At 33.2% G+C, this 17,315-nt stretch overlaps 1 protein-coding gene and 1 non-coding gene across 2 annotated transcripts in view; one reads left to right on the top strand and one right to left on the bottom strand.

Moving 5' to 3' along the window:
- The window catches only part of LOC128173537 (neurogenic locus notch homolog protein 2-like), a 252,423-nt gene that overhangs the window by 212,341 nt on the left and 22,767 nt on the right, over window positions 1–17,315 (bottom strand). The window lies entirely within an intron of this gene.
- Window positions 3,736–3,808, top strand: Trnaf-aaa (transfer RNA phenylalanine (anticodon AAA)). Its single transcript has one exon. It is a non-coding gene; the product is annotated as a tRNA-Phe (tRNA).

Here is a 17,315-nt window from a genome sequence, read left to right as displayed (position 1 = left end):
ATCAAAAACCCGACTTGAAAAAAATTTCCGATCGGGTTTGGTATTTTTGTACTACTAATGAATGTTTAAACTTTCAGAAAATTACAAAGTTCTCCGTGCTATATCTAATTATATAATTAAAATTAATAATTACGTATAACCTATCACATAAATACATCGCAACGTGTTCGGGGTTCAGCCTTCTATACTATTACGTATGCGTATTTACTGTAAACAAAACACATGCAGGGCTCGCGAAGAATCTCCTGGACAGGTTTGTTGATGAAAATATGTCTTTTCTACTTCTCTAAGTAAAAACTGTTCAAAGTTTTTAAAATAACCACAATTAATATTTTGTAAGCATGTATTTTTCGTGTTTATCATAGGAGTTGCTACAACCTAAATCTATTTTGATAAATGAGGCCCCTTGAGGGGTTATTTGACAAACATGTCAATTCATTTTAAAATGAACCTGAATTGGTAAACCATTTATAAATTATCGAGTAAGAAATGATGTGTTTCATTTCGGGAATCGCTTTAACCTCGTTTTCCATGATGACTGTAGTGGGACAAAGATATAGTAGTTTTCAGCACGTGTCAATTACTGTCAATCAAAGTCCACGTGGTACAAATAAACGATATAAGATTATTCCGGTTAGTACGACCCTTGAATTTCCGAAAGCTCTTAATTACGTTAATTAAGTAAGTGAAAGGGATTTTCATGTATTTCAACTACATGTTTTACAATAAATGTTATTTCTTACTTCCTAACTATACAAAAGGTAAATCTAATGTTATGAACACATGTGTTTTCAGCTGTACTGTCTCTTTAATTTGCAAACGGGCTTGAGAGATGTGATTTTATTTGCAAGGAAGACAATATGGAGACATGAATATTGCTGAAAACAGTTAAATTTAACGTTAAATTTACCAGATGAATGAATTAAGAATTGATCGTATGTGTTAGGGTAGCTTGGTAAATACTTTGTTGTATTTGATAACCTTAAGTCGGATTAAAAATTTAGTTGACAATGCTGGCGCCCCCCCCCCCCAAAAAAAAAAAAATAAAAAAGATTAGTCTTTTAGTTTCAGTTTTTGTTTTAAAAAATACTAACTGATCTATAACGGCAAATGAAAATAGGCTTTGTTTGTTAACAATGATGCATGTCGTAGAAAATATCCGTTCAGATGGTATTGATGTATCTGGTATTGATAAATATTGTCTTACTAGTCCAGCGAAATTTGAGAACAGAACTTAATTTTTAAGACTGCCATAGTTTTGCATTTCTTTTTTAATTCAATATTTTTACATTTCACTTTCCGATTCGCTTAGCCTGTCTTGAAATGCTGCCGGAAAGTCCAACGTTTGTTAAGCTTAATATTTTTTTGTTAGGTGGAGGGGGTTGTTCCTTCACTAATGGTCTCGAGCCGCACGCGTTTAATGGTAAATCATCCAGCAGAAACGGGAATGTGATTTTGAAACTGTCAGTATATATCTAATGCTCCTTTCACACGTAGTTGTATTGTGTGGTCTATACAATGAAGACTTGTAAGATTTTCAGATTTCAAGAATGAAGCATCCACATATCTAGCATTATCATATACAAAAGAAACGAATTTCCCATCAAAACAGCGACAGAAAGAATATTTATAATATCAAATAGCGATTTCATAATCATCCACGCATGATTAAAAAAACGGTGTACAGTAATGACAATTTTGAGGTGTTTAAACAGTAATTTAAAGCCGCAACATCTATACTACTATATTTTAACGAGATGTTTGTGAAACACTTATACCCCCTTCCCTTGGAAACATCCACAAAGAAAATGAACGTAAACTGCAAATAATTTTTCTATGTCCAAGAGCCATTACTCTAAAGAAAATTGCTCGAACGTACTCAATATCGAACTTGACCTAGATGCTATCACGATGACCTGTTTACCAAATTTCATTTCAATATGTGCATCCTCTGCGACGAAAATGAGCGGAAACTGCAAATAACTGAATTTTTGTACGTTCAAGGGCCATAACTCTGTTGAAAATTGCTCAATCGTACCAAATATCGAACTTGATCTAGATACTATCATGATTAACCTGTATAGTAAATTTCATTTCAATATGTTCATCCTCTGCAAAAAAATGAGCGGAAACTGCAAATAACTGGAATTTTTCTAGGTCCACGGGCCATAACTCTGTTGATAATTGCTCGATCGTACCCAATATCGAACATGACCTAGATATTATCATGATAAACCTGTATACTAAATTTCATTTTAATATCTTTATCCTCTGCGAAGAAAATGAACGGAAACTGTTGGTGGACCAACCGACAGGCAGCAACAAAACAATATGCCCCACACACCCCCTTCTTCGAAGGTTGACATAATAATAGACTCGAATTTTTGGGCTTTAATACCGATAAATCGGAAGAGTACTGTCTTTTGTTTTATATATTTTTAACATCATTGGTACTTTAAGTTTACCAATTTGTTTTTGTTTCTCAATTAAGCTTCGCTAATTAATCAACGAAAATTCCTCAAAAGATCCCGGAATTCATCTGGAATTTTCGGATTTTACAATCTTGCGCGTGCGCAATACATTCACGCTAACGGACTTTTTAGTTTATGTTTCCAAAATACCATATTTCCCAGAACAAAACTCAGAAACAATTCGCATACGTGAACATTTTCGTTGGAAATTTTCTTTGTGTTCTGTTTATATATATTTATGATTTCTTATGAGAGAAATTATAAAATAACACTATTAAAATAGTGCCTGTTGGGGGGGGGGGGGGTAACAGTTGAAATTGACACCCTGAGAAAACCATTGTCAACCGACGCAAACAGGCACTATTTATTTTATTATACTGAATGTCTTAATTTTAAAGAAAACTTTTCTGCTTTTACATAGGAATAACGTGAATTCTACGGTAAACCGTACGCACATAATTTTCGCACATGTAACATTTTGTAATGTTACCCGTTGTCAAGTGCGTTGCTAACGCTGTGGGTAATAGAATGGATTATGATCTGCGTCTAAACCAATCAGATTTCAGTATTTAACATGAAAGTATACCAATTATTCATATCAACTTAGAACTTACTTTAGTCTTCGTGATGGCAAAAAAATATTTGATTCCATGCAGAAAAATTCACATTGTATTTCTTAGAAGTGAAGATAGAATGTTTTATCGTTAAAAAGATAAATATCCTACGGACCTGGTTTTACGATAGAATGCGTTCAGTAATTTGTCTTTGTAGCAAATATAATACGTGTACGTTGGTGAAAAGGTGTAAAATTCTTCCATTATATGGATTACAATTTTAGATGAAAGGTATTTACAATCTCAAAAAAGTTTGTTATGATAAATTTGACTGCTTTTTTTCAATGCAATTTCAATTTTCTGTTACATAACGGGTATATGGATGGAATTCTAACTGTGGTGAGGGCCTTTCCCGAGCCACATATTATTCTAACTGAGGACGGTGTAGTGAAATTTATAGTGTGACTGTCAGACCGGTTCGAATACCGGTGCCAGATAGCTCAGTTGGTAGAGCACCTGACTTGAGATTCAGTGTTCGAATCCCGGTCTGGTCCGTCATTATTTTTCCCATCCCGTTACATTTGGTGCCGTGACCAACCCCTGGAACTGACAGATTAAATCCTGCCATGGGAAGAGCCTGGGGTGATCTTCAAGGGCAAAGATCATTTAAAGGGGAAGGAAAATAACGGTCAGACCGGTTCGAATACCGGGGCCAGATAGCTCAGTTGGTAGAACACCTGACTAAAGATTCAGGGGATCCGGGTTCGAATCCCGGTCCGGTCCGTCATTATTTTTCCCATCCCGTTACAATAGCCTTATTTTAGGTTTATAGCTTACATGTATGTAGATGTCAACAATACGGTGTGTCGCGGGTAGATACTTGGAGCGGACTTATATTAAGGTCAGACGACATGTTCCTCAATTTTAGATAACTTTTTCCAGGAATTTGTTAATGGTTTACTACTACTTTGACAAGCTTTCTTGCAAAAAATTAGGGTACCTTACCAGGCATTTCTGCAAAATACTAGAGTATGCAATTTCCTATATAATCTTCTTGAAAATACACTAGAATTGCTGATATAAAAATAAATACATCTACAGCACAGCAAATTTACTATATTAAAACAATATCTCTGCCGGGGCGGGTCTTTGAACTCACGAGCTCTAGAACCTTATATACGCTTCTGGCAGTGAGCGGCCACGGTTCTAACCACTCGACCATCTAGACATATAACCATATCCAAGTGAATTTTGATCATTTTCAAAATAATTATAAAATTAATATTTTTTATTGGAACTCTTTATTACGAGGAGATACAAAAAAGATTCTTGAGGAACGTGTCGTCTGACCTTAATACAAAAAAGGTAATACATAAAACGGAACAATTAATGCGATTTTGGGATTAATGGAAAGAACTTTCCAGAACGAAATGGCCAGAAACGGGTTGACTAATTGCCATCGTGGCGGAATGTGTAGGACGAGTTAACCATCGGCAAGATACTTTAAATCTGAAACTTTGGTTAAAAATATGCATGTAAATTGATGATAATTCAAAACATAGCGTGTTTTAATTTCATGATACTTTTTTATACCAAGACAGATTGGTTGTAAACCTTAGACATTAAATTATAAACAAATAATTGTATTCTACGTCTATGAGTTTAATGGTAACCCCCCCCCCCCCCCCCGATTGTTTTTAAGAAAAAAAATTCACCCCCTTATGAAACCTCTTGATCTGTCTCAAAAGAGTACGAATTAACTTTAGGTATATAATTGATCAATTCCTAGCTGTCAGATTGGCTCAAATCCAACTATCTCGAAAAAACAGAACGTTAATTCACCTGCACCTAACCTAGGAGGTCAATATAACATTTGATTTTCTCTACATTTGACTAAAAAAAGATAGACCAATGAAACATCGCATTTCTCAATTTGTTCTGCTATGACTTAAACTAAAACTTTGCTTGATAACAATCCATTAATATATGTCTGTATCAGTTCGTCGATGAATTATAAAAAAAAATGATTGCTGCTGTTTTTTCGATCAATACCCTGATTTAACTTCCCGAGAAGTACAGTATTCACCTCGCCTCCGGCTCAGTGAATATTGTACTCAGCTCGGTGAATATTGTACCTCTCGGATAGCTAAATCCTCGTATTGACCTCAAAAACAGCAAAAATATAATATTCAAGTTTACAAGTCATTTTTTTTTAGAAAAACGAGGTTAGGGATTTCTTTTTAACCCTTATCGTACAATACCATGATAATCATATTACAGAAATCAGCGCATGCGTCACATCGGAAAGGAATTTTATATACATGGTTCAGTTTTAATTATACCTCAAATATTTTCTAAAAATAATGCCGGTATTTTCAATAGAAAAAGTTTCGTTCATTAATAACTTAGTGCAACAGTTTAGCTGAATATCATTTTTTTCGTCCATTCTGGCGAATACGGCATGTCCTTTCCCCGCAGCAAGGCAATTGCCATGTAAGATCATGTCAAAATTCGACAAACTTGTAGACTTTACATTTGTCAACTTGTATCACATCTGATGTGTTATTGCCGAACATGAAGTTTCAAATTCAGAAACTATGGATTAAATGTGTGCAGAGTTGAAGGTTTAATTAACTAATGAAAACAATAAAACTGCGAAATGTGCATCATACGTAGGAACCGAGTAAAATCTTCCATGTGTTTATGCCCGAGTTTTATAGGTTATACGATCAGAATTACACACATTCATACTCAGGTTTACACACCAACACGATTGCATATTCGGATTTACAAGTTAACATCTCTGGATTTGTTTTACCTTTCATATTTTTTTTAACGAAACCAGGGTTATAATAAAATGTGTTCAGTTTAAATACATGTGTACTTATAATAAAAAGCATGCATTACTGTTAATTAAGGAAACAATTGAACATAATTGATGTATTGTTTGAAGTTTTAGTCAAATGATTTAAATAGTTTTTAGAGCGAATAATCTCCGTAGAGGTCAAAGTTAGGGTCAAATTAGTCTCAAGTAATTCAAAGTAATTAAATTCATGTGTTGACAACATTTGTGTTTAAATAATGAAATGCCTTCTGTGTTGTTGATTACAGTGTGTTGTTTATTACGTGCTACTTTCCCAATTGTTGGTGCGTTTAGAGTGCGCTCACCACACTCATCGGAACTCCAAAATGATAGGATCGGTCTTTGCTAGTCACAGCAAATGAGAAAAGAGCCCGAGCGAAAAGGTGGAAACTTACATTAGACATAAAACATCATTTTAAAAAGAATTTAGTAATAAAGTACACATTTCTGAGCAGGCAATGTCCGTTTTTAGTTGTTATTTGTGTATGACTTCAAGAATTAATACTTCTATATGGTTGTTATCATTCCAATAGAGAAGTCATTTAATATATGTTTGAAGAAATATAATGCCAAATAAATGAAAAAAAAAGACAGGAACGTTTTCTTTAATTAATACATTCCTTGACAATGGTATTCTCGGGATGTCAACTTCAACTGTCACCCTCCCAAACAGGCATTATTTTCATTATTTTTGTCGATTTGAAAATGGCGTATGTATGTTGACAGTTACTGTGAAAATTTTAAATTACACAATGCATCGATAAATTATTACACAAATATATTTATTGATTCATTTAAAGACTCCAGTCGTTTTACACGGAAGAATTCAATCAACGAACGATTCGATACATAATAGACAAAATTATGAATAAGAAACGGGCGTTGTATTTGTGTACTTTTCACGATTCATTTAATTCCTCCGATATCCGAACACAAACATATCCATTCTCGACAATATACTGAACAGATCACCTTAACAAATGTAAGCTTACTAAAGATGCGTGTAAATTTATAGATTAGCAATAAATCCAAACGATTTATCTGTAAATGCGATGTGTTCAAAGTGATTTATAAAGTAGTTATGATTTCCTCGAATCGTGTTTACATAATTTACCGAACAAATCAGTCGATTACCGTTAAACTCATTTAATTACTATAAATCAATAATTAGGGAAAAAATGATGTAAATTTTGTTTAAAAGATAAAGGAAAGTCCTGCTTAATTTGTTATTCAACATTTATTTAATGTAATTGCTTATTTGTTAATTTACGTAATGGTTTACACTTTACGATTTAATATTCCCGATGCACAGATCTTTAAGTTGCCTCGTTCAAACTAGTAGTAATTAAACATTTTTATTATTTCATTACTGGATTATTCGTTGATAAAATTATTATTGTCTTAAAGTTGGTTTTATTTAACTATTTTATTCCTAAACATGAATGGTATCATGGTATAAGATAAAGTAGGATAGATATTATGTGCAGGATAAGATGTAAGATACAGGGTATAGGATATGTTAGGATTGTTTGTCAACATAGCAGCACTTTACATATAGTTTAGTAGCAATTTCTTTCCTGATTAGAGACGAAATACAACATAAGGATAACCCGGGGCACTCCAAAAAATTCGTTAATCATGCTTTCGACGGACGGGTTTCCCAAATGGAGAGTAGGGTTAACCTTGCAGAAATTAAATCAGCAGATTTTGAAAAATCGGTAGATTTTGTATCTAATAAAGTCGACGAGTTTGATAAAATGTAGTGAGGTCTCTAAGGTAGTGGCAGCACAAGTTAAAAAACAGCAACAGTTGGAAAAATCCATAGATAAGTTGGAAAAACGATTCAATGTGACCACCGATACCGATGAAGTGAAAGAATTGCGAGATACAGTGTTAGATTTAAAGTGTCGGTCAATGAAAAATAATCTTGTCTTTACTGGCCTTGGGGGTGAGACGAACAACGAGGACACAGAAAGGAGACTCCGCGACTTCATATACCACGAGCTTGAAATCGAGAACAACATTGAATTTGATAATGTGCACCGTTTTGGTCGTTTCTACCGCGGGAAAGATCGTCCTATTGTCGCCCGTTTCTTGTACCACGGAGATTTAGTACATGTTTTGAAAAACGCCCACAAACTTCAAGGGAAGCCTTATGGAATCCACGAGCAGTTTCCAAAAGAAATCGAGGACCGACGTCGACTTCTGTATCCAATACAAAAACGCCGGTCAGAAGACAAAACTAGTGAGGGACGAACTCTTCATAGATGGCAAATTGTACGAACCCCAGGACCCCGCTGTAACAACCGAATCCGCTCGCGGCGCCTCCTCTGCATAGGGATCTCGTCAGGATAGTGAATTTTCCTCTCGTGAAAAAATATCAAACCCCGGGTCTGTCTCGTTAAACACTATTAAAGTATGATCCTGGAATATAAACCGTCAGATATACCATAAAATTAAAGACCCAGCATTTATATCAATTATTGACTCGTATGATATCATTTTTTGTCTGAGTGTTGGCTCGATGTACATATTGATATTGATGATAGTCTTATTAAAGACAAATACTCATATAAGTGTTTTCCTAGAACGTCATGTAAAGGTGGAGGTTTTATACTTATATACAGAAAAGAGCTGCACGACTTTTTGTGTGTAGAGAATATTGTACATGAATCTATTTTGTGGATCAAGCTAAAAACGGTATTAATGATGACAATACTGACCTGTATATTTGTGTATATACCACATGAAAACAATGTTTTTACAAGAAAAATGAAATTGATCTATTTAGTATACTTAGCGAAGATATATCAATGTACAAAGAAAAAGGTTGTGTTATTGTAAGTGGTGACTTCAACTCACGAATAGGCACTTTGCCAGATTATATAGAACATGATGTCATGGGCACAGAGATGAGTACTTTTTTATCTCCCGTTATAGATTATAAATGTGATGATCCCATGTATGTTAGAAAGTCACATGATACAGTTGTAAATAGTTTTGGAAGAAAGCTTTTACAGCTTTGCCGTTCAACTTGTACAAGAGTATGTAATGATCGTACAGTTGGCGACAAAGAAGGTAGATATACATTTTTTAGTCATATTGGCGCAAGCGTAAATGATTTTGCGTTAGTTACAGAGAATTACTTTCATATTATTGATTATCTCCAGGTCGACGATTTTAATGAATGGTCTGACCATGCTCCTTTATATTTTCATATATGTGTTAATAGACATGTTATACCTAATGTTGAGATAAGTAATGCGAATACGCATTTTATTAGAACACGGTGAGATGAATCGTTGTATGATGATATAAGAATTCAATTGTATGATCATTTACCGCAATAGGATGAAGTTTTATTTAATGTACAACTAACAAAAAACGGTGTGAATAATTGTATAGAATCATTTACGCAAGTACTTAATAATGTATTTTTACCGCATTGTAGCAAAGAGTTTGTTGTAAATAAAACTAGCAATTATACTCATTGTAAAAGTTATAAAACCTTAGACAACAAACCTTGGTTTGATGAAAAATGTGTAAACCTTCGGAGAATCTATTTACGGAATTTGAAACTGTTTAATAGTGCAAAAACTCATTACAATAGAACTTTTCTGGTTTCAGCAAAAAGAACTTATAAAAAATACGAAGGAAAACTTAAGCGTGTTTACCTCCGATACCAAGGAGATCATATGGCATATTTAAAAAAGAAGAACCCCAAACAATTCTACCATTTCTTTCGTCAACATAAGAAGAATCCTATACAAGGACCAACTATTATAAATTTCCATGATCATTTTAAAGAGCTGTCCTCCTCGGATAACAACACCTACATGTACTCCGATCAGGAAACATTCGCTGAAACGGACAATTCTTCGTACCCCGAACTTAACGGTCCAATAACAACAGAGGAGGTAACTCGCGTCATAAAACGTTTGAAAAAAGGACAAGTCTCTTTTGAACGAATATTTTATTGCGTTTGGTGACTATCTTACTACATACTTAGTTGACTTATTTAATATTGTTTTTTCTTCCGGTATCTTTCCCCAAATATGGTCGGAAGGTATTATAACTCCTATTTATAAAAAAGGAGACTCTGTGGACTGTAATAACTACAGAGGTATCACACTTGTAAGCTGTCTATCTAAAATATTTACATCTCTATTGAACGACAGATTATGTAATTGGTCCAAGGCATATAATGTAATCACTGATGCTCAATTTGGCTTTAGAGCTGGACATAGTACAACAGATGCAATTTTTATTTTACATTGGTTGATTAGTCGAAGTATTGCAAAGAGGAAAAAATTATTTTGCTGTTTTGTAGATTATCAAAAGGCTTTTGACAAAATTGATAGAAATCTAATGTTTTTTAAATTAGCAAGAAGTGGTGTTGATTGTCGTATGTTAAATATTATTTAAGAAATAAACAACGTTATTTAGTGAACATGGCGTTATGAATAGCAATTGCTCTGTTGGCATATTCCATGATGCGCGCTAGCGCATCATGGAAAATATGCCAGCAGAGCAGTTGCTATTCATAACGCCATGTTCACTAAATAATCGTTGTTTATTACTTATATTTGCATCATTTTACTCGCAAATACATTGTATTAGCCTAGACCTTTACATTTAGCTATTACATCAAAAGTAAACATTCAGACTGTAATGTATCTTTTTAATTCACATAGATTTGTTAACAGAATCAATGATATGTTATAAGAGTAACTCCTTTGATATGTTATCAAAAACATGTTTTAATATTAAATACGTCAATTTTAATGGAGTTGGAGAAAAACACATGATGTATCGTATAGTGGTTTAAATCTATAACGTCATGGAAAAGTATATATAACGTTACACCTTTATGACGTCATAGTATAAAGACAGAGCAATTGCGATTATAGAGAAATAATTGCAGCTCCTCCGTATTGGCATACAGTGGGAAAGAACAATGGAAATGCAAATATAAAGTCTATGTATAGTAACATAAAGTCATGTGTAAAATATCAAAATCATATATCCGAGTTTTTTGATTGTCTCGAGGGTTTGATACAGGGTGAGTCTCTGTCTCCTTTCTTATTTTCCTTGTACGTAAATGATTTTGAAATTGAATTCATAAAGGAGATGTGTCTACCTGTTGAAATTAGAGATATTGCTTTATTCTTAATTATGTATGCAGACGACACTGTACTTTTTTTTCAGAGACAGAGCAAGGTTTACAAAATATGCTGGATTGTTTACAGCAATATACATCCAAGTGGAAGTTAAAAGTTAATGTAGATAAAACAAAAATTGTTGTATTTAGAAAAGGGGGAAGGTTAAAAAATAATTATTGTTGGAATTATAACAATGAATGTATTGATATTGTTGAAAACTTCAATTATCTTGGTATAACTTTGAATTTTAATGGCAGTTTTCATAAAACGCAAAGCGTTTTAGCATCACAAAGTAGAAAAGCGATGTATTGTTTGTTGTCCAAAATGAAGCCATTACAATTGAATGTTAATACAAAATTGTCACTGTTTGATACATATATTGGTAGCATAGTACATTATGGTTGTGAATTATGGGGACAGCACCCAGCAAGTGAATTAGAAAGTATACATTTAGATTTTTGTAAGAAGTTATTATGTGTTAAGAAAAGTGTTACAACAATGATGGTGTATTTTGAATTAGGTCGTAAACCACTGCAGTTGGATAGAAATTATAGAATGTTGAAATATTGGATAAAGTTAAAGAATAGTGATAATTGTATTTTAAGCAATATATACCAAGATATGGTAAATGAATGTAAAACACAGTTAGCCTCTAATTGTTGGCTCTCATACATAAAACAATTGATTAACAATTTAGGTTTTGGATATATATGGAACCGTAAAGAACAATTTAATGAACATTTATTCCTACATGAAGTGAAGCAGAGGTTGACCGACATGTTTATACAAGAAGGACATGGCTACTTTGAAAATTCTCCCAAATGTACAATGTATAAGCACTTATGTTATAATTTTGAAGTACAAGAATATTTAACAAAACCAAAACCAACTGTATATGTTCAATTTATAAGTAAATACCGTTTATCCTCTCATCAACTCGAGATTGAGCGTGGCAGATTTTATAATATCCATAGAAATGAGAGAGTTTGTAAACTATGTTCACTATCACAGATTGAAGATGAGTTTCATTTTATTTTAATCTGTCCATTTTATAAGGAATTAAGAAAGTGGTATGTAAAAAAATATTATTATGAAAAGCCTTCTGTTTTTAAACTTATTCAATTACTTTCAACAAAGAATATCAAAGAGTTGTGCAATTTGGGAAAATACTTATATAAATGCTCAAAATTACGATAAAATTATAATTAGTTTTTGTTTTGATAATATACTTTTCATTATCCTGTTTACTTCTGTCATGTAAATTTTGCAGACTGCTATGTGCACACGCAGTCTAATACAAGATTGTGATGGTCTTTCTTTTTTGTTTTTGTTTTTAAAAATGTTTTCATATGTTTGTTCACTTATGTATATATGTTAAACCTATGTATGGTATGGTTCTTGGTAATAAACAATACAATACAATACAAAGCGTTAATACAATGTAACATATTGTTCACCGTGCGTTCACCCTTCACTTTCCGCTCCGCGTTCGCTCATCGTTCACCGTTATTAGTGCTCACCAAATTCCGTTTAGCGTGCGGTCACCGTTTGCTCAGAGTGCGCTTACCGTTCTCTCAGAGTGCGCTCACCGTTCATCCACCGTTCAAGTTGAAAAGTAGAAGGTTTCAGGGACTGCAACGGTCTTTGATTTTACCCATGTTTGAAAACCCTTAATCATCCAGATTTTTTTATTTGTACCATAAATCTGCCTTTTATGTAGACCGACTTTTTTAGTCTTCTAGTGTTAATAATACGATCAGTTATTCAACGAAATGATTGGCAGTAGTTCCACGGAGATCGACTACAAATAGATAAAGGGATCCGAGCCGCCGCCGGATTTATATACAATGTCTTTATTTTTTTATTTGATCGCATTATATCCATTGAGAAAATTGCAATAATTTTGTAAAATGCTTATATACCATTTATATATATCTTAATTCAATTTCATTTATAATGTGTGAAGGAAAAAAAATAAAATGAAAAGATACTGTGACTAAGGATCTATCAACAGTGTAGTGACAGCAGAAGTAAAAACGATTATTTTCAAACATTATATAACATGTTACTAAATGATTATTTTGGCATCTCATTCAAAACCATTTGACAGTTACGGTTAAGGGCTTTATGGTGTTTCTAATTAAGGTCTTCCGTTTCCAACGGAAGACCTTATTGTTTTCGTACTGTTTCTTCTTATTATTTTTTTCCACAAATTTTGTGCACGCGATTTCTCAGAATCTATTCAGCCGATTTTGATCATTTTTTCACAGATGATAACCAGAGGTCATTATTCTAGACGTTTTTTGAAATTTTGAAATCGTCACTACGGTACCGAGTTACGGCGGATTTTCTATTTTTTTATGACCTATTTTGTGCAGAGCTGATCTCATAAATTATTAAAGATATGAATACGAAAATTTCAGGATAGGTAGTCTATAGTTTGAAGTTGTGCACTATTATATTGTTTTACGCCAGTGGCGCCATTTCATTGAGCTCGCCTAAGCACAAAATTGGGTACGAGTTTTCATTCAAAATGTTCATACGTTTTGATCTGTATCATTTTATCAGTTGATATTTTGTTAAATAATATATAACAAAAGTGGTAGAAAATCAAAAGTTCTTTCCATTAAAATCAAGCAAAAGGGGCTGGCCTATTTAATTAGGGACCAAGAAACTCGTAAAGTCTATTACGAATAACTTGAAAACGATAAATATTTTGTTACGCATTATAGAATCAAAGTTGTTGAACACTACATTATCGGTTTGAAAAAAGTCATCGTCAGGCCCATGTTTGACGTAATTAGGGATTTTTATTCAATATTTTAAAATTTTTTTTTTTGGGGGGGGGGGTTAATTATGAAATTGTATCAATATTTCATGGTATCATTTAAAATAAAAAAAAACCGGACGGAAGACCTACTCGTTACTCGTAACGAGGTCGTATCTAGTTATTATTTTTTTCCCCAAATTTTGTGCACGCGATTTCTCGAAAACTACCCAACCGATCTCAACAATTTTTTCACAGGTGAAGGGACATTATCTGAATTTGATATGTTTTTGAATTTTTTGTCTTCGTCACTTCCGGTCCGGATTTACGGTCGATTTTGTAATTTTTTACGACCAAGAGCTGATCTCAGAAACTATAAGAAATATGACTTTGAAATTTTCAGGATAGGTAGAGCATGGTTTGAAGTTGTGCACTATTTAGTTGTTTTGCACCAGTGGCGCTATTCCTTGGAGCTCGCCTAGGCACGAAAATGGGGTACAGATTTCGAATCAAAATTTCATATGTTTTGATAAGTATCTTTTTATCAGTTGATATTTTGTTAAGACATATAGAACAAAAGTAGTAGAGAATCAAAAGTTCTATCCCATAAAATCAAGAAAAAGGGGCTGGCCCCTTTAATTAGGGACCAATAGAAGCGTAAAATCTATTACGAATAACTTGAAAACGATAAATATTTTGTTATGCATTATAAAATCAAAGTTGTTGATCTCTACATTATCGGTTTGAAAAAGTCATCGTCAGGCCCATGTTTGACGTAATTAGGTTTTTTTTTCTTTATCTTCAAATTTGGGGGGGGGGGGGAGGGGTAATTTTGAAATTGTATCGATATTCCATAGTATCATTTAAACTAAAAAAAAAATAATCGGACGGAAGACCTACTCGTTACTCGTAACGAGGTCGTATCTAGTTATTATTATTTTTTTTCTTCCAAATTTTGTGCATGCGATTTCTCGAAATCTATTCGACCGATCTCAACCATTTTTTCACAGATGTTTGGGCGTGATCTCAACTTTATACATTTTTCCTTATTTTTTCGTAGTCACTTCCGGTACCGAATTGTTGGCCATTTTGTAATTTTTAACGACCCATTTTGTGCAGCTATAAACTCGGAAACCATAAGAGATATGAATATGAAATTTTCAGGATAGGTAGACTATAGTTTGAAGTAGTGCAGCATGTTATTGCTTAATGCCTGTTGTGCCATTTATTTGAACTCGCCTGGGCACGAAAATTGGGTACGAATTTTCATTCAAAATTTTCAAACGTTCTGATAAATATCTTTTTATCAGTTGATATTTTGTTAAGACATATATAACAAAAGTGGTAGAGAATCAAAAGTTCTTTCCAAAAAAAGCAGCAGGAAAAGGGGCTGACTCCTTCAACTAGGGGCCAAGGCAATCTTAAACTCTATTACAAATAACTTAAAAACGATAGAAATTTTGTAATGCATTATAGAAGCAAAGTTGTTGATCGTACCAATATATATTAGAAAAAATCATTGGCGCGCCCATCTATTCCGTTAATTAGGGATATTAAGGGGCCAAAGTACTTAAACTTTGATGCGATCTATCTAGATAAGTAGAAATATTTTGTTAGACATCATAGAAGAGAAAATGTTTGAATTTATAATTTAAATCGATTCCACTTATCAAAACACGAATTTCTGTCCCCATTAAGGATCTAAAGGGCTGGCCCCTAAAATATTCAATCATTTGTATCTCAAAAATGATCAATAATTTTAGATGGGTGTAAGAACAAAAAATGTTAGTATTCTTAAGACCTTTTCAAAGAAATCAAGAAAAAAGGATTGGACCCTTAAATTAGGAGCCAAGGCTATCTTAAACTCTATAACAAATAACTTAAAAACGATACATATTTTGTAATGCATTATAGAAGCAAATTTGTTGATCGTACCAATATCTATTAGAAAAAATCATTGCCACGCCCATTTATTACGTAATTAGGGATTTTTAGGGGCCAAATTACTGAAACTTTGACGCAATATATCTAGAGAAGGAGACATATTTTGTTAAGCTTTGTAGAAGAGAAAATGCTTGCGTTGATGATTCTAATCGATTCCATCAATCAAAACACCAATGTATGTCCCAATTAAGGATCTAGAGAGCTGGCCCTTAAAATATTCAATCATTTGTATCTCAAAAATTATCAACAATTTTAGATGGGTGTAAAAACAAAAATGTTATTATCCATGAGAACTTTCGAATGAACTTAAGAAAAAGGGGCTGGTCCCTTTATTTAGGGGCCAAGACTGTCGTAAACTCTTTTACAGATAACTTAAAAACGATACATATTTTGTAATGCATTATAGAAGCAAAGTTGTTGATCATTACAATATCTATCAGAAAAGATCATTGCCACGCCCATTTATTTCGTAATTAGGGGTTTTAGGGGCCAAAGTACTAATATTTTCATGCAATGTATCTAGAGAAGGAGACATATTTTGTTAATCATTGTACAAGAGAAAATATCTGTTTTTATGATTCTAATTGATTCCATCAATCGAAACACCAATGTCTGTCCCCATTAAGGATCTAGGGGGCTGGCCCCTAAAATATTAAATCATTTGTATCTCAAAAATGATCAACAATTTTAAATAGGTGTAAGAACAAAAAATGTTAGAATTTGTGAGACCTTTCGACTGAATTCAAGAAAAAGGAGCTGGCCCCTTAAATTAGGGGTCAAGAAACTCGCAAACTCTATTATAGATAACTTAAAAACTTGCGTTTTTAAAAAAATATTGACAATCGTATACATTATCAGGGAGTGGAGGGGGGATTTAAAAATTCCATTGATATTTTAATCGTATCTTTAAAATTGAACGGAAGACCTACTCGTTACTCGTAACGAGATCGTATCTAGTTATTATTTTTTTTTTCTCCAAATTTTGTGCACGCGATTTCTCGAAATCTATTCGACCGATCTCAACCATTTTTATAATCTAATCTTTTCTAATCTTTATACATTTTTCTTAATTTTTTCGTAGTCACTTCCGGTACCGAATTGTCGGCCATTTTGTAATTTTTCACGACTCATTTTGTGCAGCTATAAACTCGGAAACCATAAGAGATATGAATATGAAATTTTCAGGATTGGTAGACTATAGTTTGAAGTTGTGCAGCATATAGTTGTTTAATGCCTGTTGCGCCATTTCTTGGAGCTCGCCTGGGCACGAAAATTGGGTACGAATTTTCATTCAAAATTTTCACACGTTTTGATATATATCTTTTTATCAGTTGATATTTTGTAAAGACATATATAACAAAAGTGGTAGAGAATCAAAAGTTTTTTCCAACAAAATCAAGAAAATGGGGCTGGCCCCTTTATTTAGGGGCCAAGGCACTCTTAAACTCTGTTACAAAGAACTTAAAAACGATAAAGATTTTGTAATGCATTATAGAAGCAAATTTGTTGATCGTACCAATATCTATTAGAAAAAATTATTGCCACGCCCATTTA

The sequence above is a fragment of the Crassostrea angulata genome, chromosome 2 (genome assembly GCF_025612915.1).
Source record: "Crassostrea angulata isolate pt1a10 chromosome 2, ASM2561291v2, whole genome shotgun sequence".
In the NCBI taxonomy this organism is placed as follows: domain Eukaryota; kingdom Metazoa; phylum Mollusca; class Bivalvia; order Ostreida; family Ostreidae; genus Magallana; species Magallana angulata.
The sequence above is the reverse complement of the archived record's forward strand: the minus strand, read 5'-3'. Positions and strand labels throughout refer to the sequence as shown.